Source organism: Zalophus californianus, chromosome 13 (genome assembly GCF_009762305.2).
Source record: "Zalophus californianus isolate mZalCal1 chromosome 13, mZalCal1.pri.v2, whole genome shotgun sequence".
NCBI lineage: Eukaryota > Metazoa > Chordata > Mammalia > Carnivora > Otariidae > Zalophus > Zalophus californianus.
Window position 1 is genome coordinate 38181401 of NC_045607.1, and position 12211 is coordinate 38193611.

The following is a 12211-nucleotide window of genomic DNA, read 5'->3' on the forward strand; positions in this document are numbered from 1 at the left end:
AAGGAATTATTTTTCCTTTTCATTTCAATATTATATGTCTGTTCAAAGAAAAACATTTTGGTTTTGATTCTATTGCATTTTATTTCCATTTCATTAATTTCTGATCTAATTTTTAAGATTTCCTTCTACTCTATTTGGGTATAATTTGCTTTTCTTTCATGCTTTGAGACTAGGGTTTAGCTCTTGATATATATTTAAGTATAGTCATTTGAATTTCCCTCTAAGCACATATTTAACTGTATTCTACAAGTTTGTGTCATGTTTCTTACTGTCTAGTTTCTACTTTGAAATTTTTTCTAATTCCAATAGACTTTTTTTTCTTTCATCTACTGATAACGTAGAAATATGCTTTTTAAATGTCCTATCATGTGTAGAGATATGTTCATGGAGAGAATGTGACTGCCAGTTGACCCAGAAGCTGGACCTTGGGCAATCGAGGCTCCTCACCCCCTCCCTGGTCCTTAGAATGTACACTAAGCTTACTGTTCCCACAGTGGGAACTGTTGCAAGGATGTAGCCTTGGGAGAGGAAGGTGTTGCTGAGACAATCTGGATAGTATACGTGACTGAACCCAGTTAAGGCCTCTATATGAACTTTTAAGATTTGGAGGATGGGTGCAGAAATCTACTGCTTTTGCAGTAGCCTAACACAAGTCTCATAAATAAGTCTCCTTGCTTATTAAAACTGCCACTTACTAATCAGGAGTGGTCTGCCTCTTTCTTCCGTCTCTCCCTACCCCTTGTGTACAGTAGCAAGTTTCAGATTACACCCAGAAAGCTCCCAAATTTTTGAATCAATACTTGGGTTTTCAAATTTTTGTGAAGTTTCTGTTTGTTTCTTATGGCTTTCCAGCTCAATTTCATTGTAAGCAGGAAGCATCTTCAGTATGATATCAATCCTTTGAAATTTGTTGAGACTTGTTTTGTGGTCCAGCGTGTGGTCAACTTTTGCAAATGTTCTTGTGTGCATAAAATAGACAATGTAGTCAGAATTTTGAAGGACAGCATTCTGTGTATGCCCATTAGGTCAAATTTGCTAATTGTATAGTTCAAATCTTTTATAGCCTTAACAAATTTTTAAATCAGATCTTCTATACCCTTTGTTAAAAATCTTCCACTATGATTGTGCATTTTTCCGGTTATTCTTGTAGTTCTATCCCTTCCTACCTTTCATGTTTTGAGGGTATATTATTAGAGGCTTACAAACTTAGAATTATTATATCTTCTTGGTTTACAGCCTTTGCCTTAAAGCCAGCTTTATCTAGGCATTAGATAGTGGTGATGGTTGCATAATCTTGTGAAGATAATAAAAATAAATTATTAAGTTGTACACTTGAAATGGTATGAGAAAATCTACCTCTCCTCTTGGTTAGAGTCCTTGCATTCCATATTTTTCCGCCCTTTAAATTTTTCTGTATCCTTATGTTTTACCTGTGTCTCTTATAAACAGCATATAGATGTTTTTTAAATCCAGTCTAACAATCTTTGTATTTTAACTGGAGAATTTTTTCCATTTATAGTCAAAGTAATTATTGATATATTTCCGTCTAAATCTATCACTTCATTAAGTGTTTTCTGTTTGTCTCACATGCACTGTATTCCCTTTTCTCTCCTTCCTTGACCTATTTTTGAATTGACTATGTATTTTTAACTTTTCTGTTTCCCCTCTATTGGCTTAGAAATTATGCATTCTTTTACTGTTTTTTTTAGTAGTTATTTTACAGGATTACCAGATCAATTATTGATTTAGTAAAGTCTACTACGAATTTGCCTTCTTTCAGAACAGCGCAAGAACCTTGGAACACTTTCGCTCCTTTTATCCCTTCTTGACTTCTGTGTTATTATTGTCATGCATTTTAATTTCACTATATTTGATGCCTCACAAGAGATTATTATTGTTATTGTTTTACAGTCAATATCAATTTGAATTTATCCACATATTTACCATTTTTCATTATTTTCTGCATTTTCAATGATTCCATCTGGAATAATTTTCCTTTTGCCTGAACAACATTTTCAGTGCGGCTCAACTGGTAACAAATTCTCTCTCGCGCGCTCTTTTTTGTCTATTTATTTCACCTTCACTATTTCTGGATCACATTTTTAGAATGCAAAATTTCAAACAAGTACAAAAACAGAGAGGCTGGTGTAATGAACCTCTGTACTCATAATTAAACTTCAACAATGATCAGTACCCACTCAGTTTGTTTCACACCACCCATTCCTACCCAGTCTCAGATTATTTCAAAGCAGATATCTGACATCGTAATGTTTCATCTGTAAGTATTTACTATCACTGAAAAGATACTCTTTTTAAAAATCCAAATAATTAAACATAATAATTATTTAATATCAAATATTCTGTGTTCAAATCCCTCCAATTGTTTCGTATGTTCTAATTTATAATTTTTTTGAATCAGAATCCCACCTTTCTTCTTCAAGGATATTTTCACTGTATATAGAATTGAATTTGTCAGTTATTTTCTTTCAGTGCCTTTAAGATACAATCCCATTGTCTACTGGTTTCATTGATCCTCATGGGAAGATATGTATTAGTTTAATTTTTGCCTTTTTTCTTTTTTTTAAGGGCGTCAATTAATATTTATTTTTTTAAATAATTTTTTATTGTTATGTTAATCACCATACATTACATCATTAGTTTTTGATGTAGTGTTCCATGATTCATTGTTTGTGCATAACACCCGGTGCTCCACGCAGAATGTGCCCTCTTTAATACCCATCACCAGGCTAACCCATCCCCCCACCCCCCTCCCCTTTTCTTTTTTAAGGTTATAGGGTCCCCCCAACCCCGGATGCTTTCAAGATTTTCTTTTTGTCACTGGTTTGATCAGCTTTTCTATGATGTGGTTAGGCATGGGTTTCTTTTTATTTAACCTATTTGGATTTCCAAGACTTGAATCTCTGGCTTCATACCTTCTTCCCTTTTGGAAAGTTTTCAACCATTAGCCCTTCAACTTTTGCTATCTGTCTTTTCTTTCTTGAATTTGAATTACTCATTGTTAGATCTTTTCATCACACTCTTTATGAATTATTTCTCTCTTTTGTATTTTCAAAATTTTGTTTTTCTGCACTTATTTCTGGTTATTTTTTTATGACTTATTTTCCAATTCATGAATTCTCTCTTTAGCTTGTCAAATGAATTGGTAAACCTATCCATGATTTCTTATTATTATATCTTTAGCACTCAAATTTCCATTTAGTTCTTTTTTATTGTTCCCAGTCCTCTGTTGAAAATCTCAATCTTGCCTTGAACATGGTAATACCACATGGTAAATATAGTTAAAGTTTGTATCTTATAATTCCAATATTTGGAGACCCTGTGGAATTGTTTCTATTGTCTATTGTTTTTGCTGATTTTCATTTATGCCCTATTGTCTGTACATGGGCCTTGTATTTGTAAAACACAATGCAAAAAATTGTTTATGGCAATAATTTGAGGCCTAACTTGTCCTCCTCCGGAGAAGATTACCTTTACTTGCTTCTGCCAGGCTCTTGGGAGTTACTGGCATTCTAGAATGACTTTATTCCAATTTTAAGGATTGAGATGATCTGAAACTGATCCCTGTGAGGAGGGCCTATCTACTTCTAATTCAGCCTTATTTTTAAGGTTCAGGCTTTCAGTATAATAACCCAAGCGTAGTTCAGCAGGGCTCCTCACTTTGGCCACTCCTAAACTCCAATCCCTGTCCTCTGTTCAAAAAAGCCATCTGTCTCTTGGTCCTCCATTCTGTCATTGACAAATACCCCTCGGGGGCAGGGGAGGGACGACTCAAACATTAATTTATTATCTCTTCTATGCCTTCTGGCAGATTTGTCTTATATTTTCCAGTTGTCTTCATTAGGGGAGATGGGCCAAATTACAAGAAGTGAAACTCTACTTAACTTTCTGAACCTTAATTTTCTCAAGATGAAGACCTGGATGTGTTCGTTGGATTTGGCAACATGGAAGTCACCAGTGACCTTGACATAAGCATGCTTTGTGGAATGGTACAGATGAAAGTCAGATTGGAATAATAGGAGTGAATGGGGTGAGGAGGTAGAAACAGCATTTGGAGGCAATTCTTTCCAGAAACTTGGCTATGAAGGAAAGAAGAAAAATGAGGTAGAAGATGTTGAGGAATGATGTTGGTCAAAGGAAAATTTTAAGACTCAGAGTACTAGAGCATATTTGTATGCTGCTGGGAATGCTTATGATGATCTATATATTTGCCATCCTCATGATAGGTATATTTCATACCCATATGACAGTTAAATTCACGAGTTGGCTTTCTATGTCAGCCACATAGTGGTGTTTTAATTAGCATGAGTCAAAGCCCATGTCCCATGGTCAGCTCTAGCTAGCTTTCCTTATCACATCCCTAGTCATTTTCATTTCTTCTTTTACTCACTCCAATGCCATGCTTGGTCCTAGTTTAAGCCCCCATTCCCTTTTACTTGATCTGATTCTCCTGACTGAAGTTCCCACCATTAGGGTTACAGTTCCCAGCCCCTCCTACAAGAAGTCACCAGAGCCATGCATATATATTATGTGCCAGGTCCTATTCTAGGTGTTGGGAGCTCTAAAATGCAAATGTAAACACATCAGTCTCCCTCTTAGTAATACCTCTTCATTCCCCATTTTCCTCTGGCTGAAGCCTTAAATCCTACCTGTCTCCCCAGCCTCACCCCTCTCCACCCACCCTTCCTTTCCTTTCTTCAGCAGGCCAGTGTGTGGGGTAAAGCTGGCCTGGCTGAGAAAGAGATGCTTGGGTTGGGGAAGGTAGGGGCTCTGGGTGTCTCAGCTTGTCTGCCCAGCCTGGCTGACTGTCCCAGGGCTACCCGCTGTGCCTGAGGAGACTCTGTTTCCTTTGACTGGGAGTCTCTGGGGCAGCATTTGAGCCAGAACTCCAGTTCTGGGGAGACAAAGGTGGGAGCAGACATCCTGGACTGGTGAGCCAGGGCTGAGCTGTGCCAGGGCCTTTGTTTCTAACTTAGGAGAGGCTTCAGGTTTCTGTCTTTTTTCTAACAACGGGGGATATGCCACGTGGGTAACACAGCGGCCAAAATCAACAGGAAAAATGATACCCAGGGGAAAAACTTACTCCCTTAAGTCACAGTGCTGTGGTGTGTGTATGTGTTAAAGTTTCTGTGTCTGTCACATGATTTTATGTGTCTCTGTATGTGTATTTCATGTGTGTGTGTGTGTGTGTGTGTGTGTATGTGTCCCTGAGTTCCTGGCTGTGCACCTGTCTATGTTGTATGTGGAGAGTGAGCAGAGGGGAGGGTCTGTATTGTGCCCTGTATCCATGAATTAGTGAAGCCTGCCTATGCTGTGCGCCTGTGTCTATCTGCATGTATGTCTGTATCATGTTTCTGGGTGTATCTGATGTATGTTTGTATGTGTTCTAAGCCTATATGTTTATATGTATTTAGCCCCGAAATCCCATGACTTCATCCCCTCTAACATTTCTCCTTGACTCACTTCAGCCACTCCCTCTTGTGGTCCTGTCCTGAATCTTGTCATCGGTGAGAAGGGCTCCATCTCAGAATTCTCAAGATCCAATGTTTCAGATTCTGACATGCCCTCTCTCTAGTTCTCTCGTGCTCTGACCCTCACCCCACGGGTCTTTTACATCCTTGGGGCCTCCAGCCTTTCATGGCTCCCCTTCCCCTTCAGGCTTGACTTCCAGGTCTATCACTTCCACTGCTCTCTCCTCGGACCCTCAGTGTCCTAACCTCCCAATTTTATCTCACCCAGCTAATCCCCAGCAATGTAGTTGAACCTTACTGGAGAAAAATCATACACAGTTGGGTGGATGAGTCTACCTAAATAAAGTTTATTACCTGTAACCACAGCTGGGGCTTCCTCTACCTGATACAAATGGTCTTCTCCTATTTATAGTGATTCCTTTCTCCAGTTGCAACGTTTGCCCCACTGCAAGTGCTTCAGTTGATCTGAACACAGAGGCTTTGCCTCCTAACACCTCACAGAAAAAAGCAAAATAAACCCTGAGGTTAATGGGTGTAAACTTCCCCCACTTCCTGCCCCCCCACCTCCAAACTTGTCTGCAGCTGTACCCATTCTCATCTCCTTTTTCTGTATCTTGGTGTCCTTCCTCACATCCAAGGCTAGATCCATCCAAAAGAATCCATCTCCGTTCTCTTTTGTCAATACTCTTTCACTTACATTTCTTAAGTAGGTTCGATGCCTAGCATGGAGCCAAACACGGGGCTTGAACTCATGACTCTGAGATCGAGACCTGAACTGAGATCAAGAATTGGATGCTTAACCAACTGAGCCACCCAGGTGCCCCTGTCAGTACGCTTTTAATAAAAAGTGACAGAATCCCAACCCAACCAGCTGAAGGAGATAGAAAAGGATCCTTTACTAGCTCACACAACTAGGATGCCTCAAGTTGTATTCTTTTTAGGAGGGGCTCATGTCATACCACCTGGATAATGTCACGATTCTGAGCCTCTGTTTCCTCGTCTGTAAAAGAGGCTACTAATAGTCCTTACCACATAGAGTTTTGTGAGGACAAAAAGCCACCAGAAACCCAGAGAGCACTACTGATGGCTATCATGTCTTTCTCTATGCAGCGGTTTCATTTTTTTCTCTGCAGCCTGACTGTCTTTGCTCCTCATTCATGCAGGAGAAAGTGACCACCCGCAACTCCTCAGCATATCAGGCCAGCTGGAACTAGAATATTTAGATCCCAAATATTAATACTTGGGAGAGAAAATCCTATCAGCTTAGTTTGGGTTAGTGTCCACCACTGGGCCATTCAGGTGAGGAGAGAAATGCACCCCCCCCCCCGGGGGTCGTTGGAGCACTTCAGAAAGAAACGAGAATTATGGGTTGGCCAGACATCCCAAAAGGTGTCCAACTGCATTTGGAGAATGGGACACCTTGGTCTGCTTTATGAGCAGGAATAATATGGGGAATGAAGCTAGAAGCTTCCCCTCGATGTAAAGAAAGGCCAAGCATTCCAGGTGTATAAGTTTTGTCCTTATTCTAGTCCCTGGAGGTTGAAGGAAAGTAGTCTGGGTAAGGAGATCAGAGATGCTAGTTACAAAAAAGGACAATAGTGGGAAGTCCCCGTGGGGGAAGTACATGAAGCTGCTGGGGCTCGTTCTGGCCTGGCCCTGTTGATTCTATTTGTACAGATACTAGATCAAAGAGTGTTAAGAGAAGCCTCTGGAAACCACAAGTGCTAACAAGTCAAGGTGTGGGGAACTGGGCTTTCCAACCCTGGCCTCCCATCCAAGCCCCCAGGCTTGTGGGAAGAACCCTTTCTGTGTAAATAAAGGATGTGCTGGCCACACCCCCCATTATGGCATTGGGTCACAGAAGCTGACTTGGCCAGTAGTGACACAGATAGGGATCCCAAGGGTCAAGGCAAAGTGGAAGATTATGGGGAACCACCCATTCACCACCTGGTGGCACATGAAAAAGTATACACCCATCTGTGAGAGCAGCATCGCATCAAAGAGGGAGGAGTCTCTCCCTCCAAAACTGACCAGTTTTAGACTTCATTTTGACTTTCAGTATTAATTTTCATTTCTTTCTTTCTTTCTTTTATTTATTTTTTTTAGAGAGAGAGAGAGAGAGACAGAGAGCAAGCACGAGTAGGGGGAGGAACAGAAGGAGAAGGAAAGAATCTCAAGCAGACTCTGTGCTGAGCATGGAGCCCGATGTGGGACTTGATCTCACGACCCTGAGATCAGGACCTGAGCTGAAATCAAGAGTCAGACACTTTACCGACTGAGCCACCCAGGTGCCCTCAATATTAATTTTCTTTTTGTGTTAAGAAACATAAATAAAAGAAGGGCTTTTACTTCGTAATATATCATCATAATAATAGCAAACCCTTACTCAGTGTTTACTATCTGCCAGGCAAATGCTCTAAGTGTTTCATATATATTAACTCATTTAATTTTCATAACCTTTGAGGTAGGTACTATCATTATCCTTATTTCACAGATGAAGAGACAAGGCAGAGAGAAGTAACTTGCCTAAAGTCACACAGCTAGTAAGTGACAGAGCTGGGATTCCAACCTGGGCGATCTGGGCTGTTAACCACTCCCAACACTGCTGCTCTCACTCTAATTGTGTGTATTGCTTATGTTCTTTGGAAGCAAAGAACTTAGACTCTTTGGAAGTGAGAAGCTTCCCACAAGCTAACTCAAGGAAACAGGAGTTATTCAAGGATAGAAATTGGCTAAAAGAAAGAGATGGAAGAGCTTGGAAATCTAAATACAGGCACCATGGTTCAGGCCTTTAGGAGTCTGGAAATGGAGGTTGTCTAGGGCTCAGAAGTCACTTCAGCATCCTCAGCAGCAAGGTGGAGCTCAAGGTTCACCACCCCAGAGTCCCTTCACTGACACCACTCAACAGACTTCAGGTGTCTGCTCCATGCTCATCTTATATACTGACTGGCTTGCCTTCCCTCAGCTAAATACCTTTGTGCTCTCTTAGCTAAAGCTGCCTCACACTTTTGTCTTACTCATCTCATGGCTCTCCCTCCCTTAGAACCTTTCAGCTGATCTCTCTACATTTTCAAGGTCATAATTCTGAGACAGAGAGAAAAACTAAGTTTGAGTCAGTTCAAACTGTAGGATGCCAGTCAGCTTATGGCTTGTCTGCTCTTGGGTATGCTATCTACCTCTAGCGTAATCACTTCGGACTAAGATGGAGAGTGGAGTCACATGCTATAAAATCTGGTTGCCTATGGTTGCCCTTTTAGGTGGTGCTGTGGGTGAGGCTGTTTCCTCAGAAGGTGCCTCCATGATATGCATGTGTAGCTCAGGTCCTGTCTAAGCATCATGTCATCAGGCTAGAACTATTCTCTGTGTCCCAAGTTAGTCCCATTTCCTTGCCCTCCTAGGAAGGCATCTTTCCCCCTCTGCTTCTCTCTAGTCCTATAAGCCTGGACTTGGCTGGTCCACTGAGGACAGCATCTGCAGCCATTGATTTGGACATTGGTCAAAGAAGGGAGGGAAGGGACAGAAGTCAGCATAACTGAGTTCTTACAAGCTTGGGACTCACTGTGAGATCTGGGCAGAGCCCTCCGTTCCCCCTCTCCACTTTCTTGTGTGATGGGACTCTTCAGTGCCTCCTACTGGCCTCACAGACCAGACCATGCAGTCAGGGTTGGCTGTCCACCCAATTAGCTTCATCTCTTCCTCCTTGCTGGATGATCTGCCATTGTATTTGGATGCGCAGGAAAGCAGTCTCTTCATAGCCCCAGGTGGCACATGTGCATGTCAGGCCGACCATGGTAATTCCATTCCCCTCACCAGTGATGGCTTCAACTTCACCATGGACACATACTGCCATCTTGGTCAATGTATCAGCTGAAGGGGGAGGGGTTTCTGGAAAAGATTTTTGTTCCTGATAAAAATCCATGTGGAGAAACTGCCCTTTTTTTAATTATAATTTTTTTATTATGTTATGTTAGTCACTATACAGTACATCATTAGTTTTTGATGTAGTGTTCCATGATTCATTGTTTGCATATAACAGCCAGTTCTCCATGTAATATGTGTCCTCCTTAATACCCATCACCAGGCTCACCCATTCCCCCGCCCCCCTCTAAAACCCTCAGTTTGATTCCCGGAGTCCATAGTCTGTCATGGTTCGTCTCCCCCTCTAATTTCACCCCCTTCATTTCCCCCTTCCTTCTCCTAATGTCCTCCATGCTATTCCTTATGTTGCACAAATAGGTGAAACCGCCCTTTTGAGTAGGGCTAGGGCCACACTGTAATCTCTGAAGGGAACAGGATTGCTCTTTGGGAGTTACAGAAAAGCACATTTTGTTCCAAGTTGGAACAGGTGGCTTTCAATCAAGTGGGTATATAAAAAAAAAAAAAATGAAAGTCCTTCATCAGGGATGATGCAGAGATTCCTGCTCTGGAAAAGGAGGTGGGAATTAAAAAGGAGAAGGTTGGGCGCCTGGGTGGCTCAGTCGTTAAGCGTCTGCCTTCGTCTCAGGTCATGATCCCGGGGTCCTGGGATCGAGCCCCACATTGAGCTCTGCATCAAGCCCTGCATCAAGCCCCGCATCGGGCTCCCTGCTCCGGGGGAAGCCTGCTTCTCCCTCTCCCACTCCCCCTGCTTGTGTTCCCTCTCTCGCTGTATCTCTCTCTGTCAAATAAATAAAAAATCTTAAAAAAAAAAAGGTTGAGTTATAAGACCTGTAAGTCATGTCCTGCCTCGAATAGGTAGAATCGTGTGCTAAGTTTTCTCTAGATTTTGCCTTATTATCATGTTAGATGAAATTGATCTCGTTTAATAGGAAGAGTCAATCTTTTGCCCCATTTTGTCACTCAAATATTGACCCTGCCTTCTACTTCATTTGCTCATTGGAGGATCTCTCTCCCCTATACCTCTCCTCCTTAATAACGAGTTACATATCTGGCGATCCAGTTTACAATGGAAGCTTTTCTTTGGTCAGCCTGCCCTCTGCTGGATTAAGGAGATAGACTGCAGAGACACGGACTTCTGGGAAGGGCCCACTTTCTGGAAAGGGGACCTGATCAGTAAATTAGATTTCCCTTGGGGGTCACTCTAGGCCATTTGTTCACCAGAGATCAGGTCTAGGAGGCTGTAACCTAGTCCCTAAGTGGAAAGTGGGAAGCTTCCTGATGAATACAAATGCCTGGTTTAGAGGTTAGAAGTTGTGTTGGTGAGTTTCTTTACAGATACAGAGATATGAGAGACCTCATTTGTCTGGTAGTAAAAACAAAACTTCATAGACAAATTGGTCTTCTAGTAACTGCTAAAGTTTATCATTTTGCTAATAAGGGATCAGAAAGATGACAAAAGTTTATGCTTTGGGTATGAAAAGGATATGGAAATTGATGGGTTATATAGTTGGGATACAGAAGACTTATATAAGCAGCTAGTTTAGGGGGAAAAGAACCTTCCTAACTAGGTAAAGACTGCAGTTTTAGGACACAGTAACAAAAACATCATATTTAAATCTGCTATTACAGAGGAAACATGGATGAGGAGAGTATGTGATGTCAGATATTGGCTGTTAATCAGAGATTAAAAATCCAACACATCTAAGAGATAAAGGATGAGGCTGCTAACTGTAATAAAATTTCATTTCTCAGGAATGATGTCTGTTTGTCGTGGATGCATAAACCACAGACACGGCCACAGATAAGTTCTGACTTGAAAAAGGCCGCTTGGCAACAGGGATTTTTTTTAAAGCAGTAAGCAGTGCAGACAGAATACAGTTTATGTGCACCCTCCCACCCCTCACTGCCCCCACACCTGTTTTTTTTTTTTTTTTTGGTTTAGAAGCAATTTTTATTTCTCTGAAATTAGAATTATCAGAGATTGAATTTTTCCATGTAAGTTAAATTTTCAGATAACTGATACCTGCACCTTTAAATACTATAACTTTTCTTCTTGAAATTCAAAAAAATATTTTATATGCTTATGAAAAATAATTTTAATGATGCAGAAAAATGAAGAGAATAAAATATTAGTCCAAATCTTATTATCCAGATGAGGTTAGGTGAATATCACTTCAAAGAGCCTTTACATATATATACAATAGAAGATTAGATAGAGACGCCTGGTGGCTCAGTTGGTTAAGCAACTGCCTTCGGCTCAGGTCATGATCCTGGAGTCCCGCATCGAGTCCCGCATCGAGTCCCACATCGAGTCCCGCATCGGGCTCACTGCTCGGCGGGGAGTCTGCTTCTCCCTCTGACCCTACCCCCTCTCATGCTCTGTCTATCTCATTCTCTCTCTCAAGTAAATAAATAAAATCTTTAAAAAACAAAAGATTAGATAGATACCTAGGTAGAAGAGGCTCACAACACTTTCTCTGAAAATGGGCTAGACATGTTTTGGATTTTTTTTATTTTGAAAAGATAGTATGGTTTATATGCTGTATATCTTATATCTTATAATATCTCCCAGCAGGATCTAGGCAGTACTCCATAATTAAATATGTTAACATTTCTGCATATGAGTATTCACACTAAAAGATGTTTAAAAAACTGCAAACAGCCTTACTTAAATTCAGGACAGATTGTGCTGCCAAGTAACATAAAATACCTTTACTTTTCACAGCTGTTTAGATTTTGGAATTTTAGGTAAGGAATTGTGGACCTGTGCTTTCCTAGAATAGGATAATATAATACATGTGTTTTTTTAGAGAAAAAACAACCAATTTAATTGTACCTGTAAT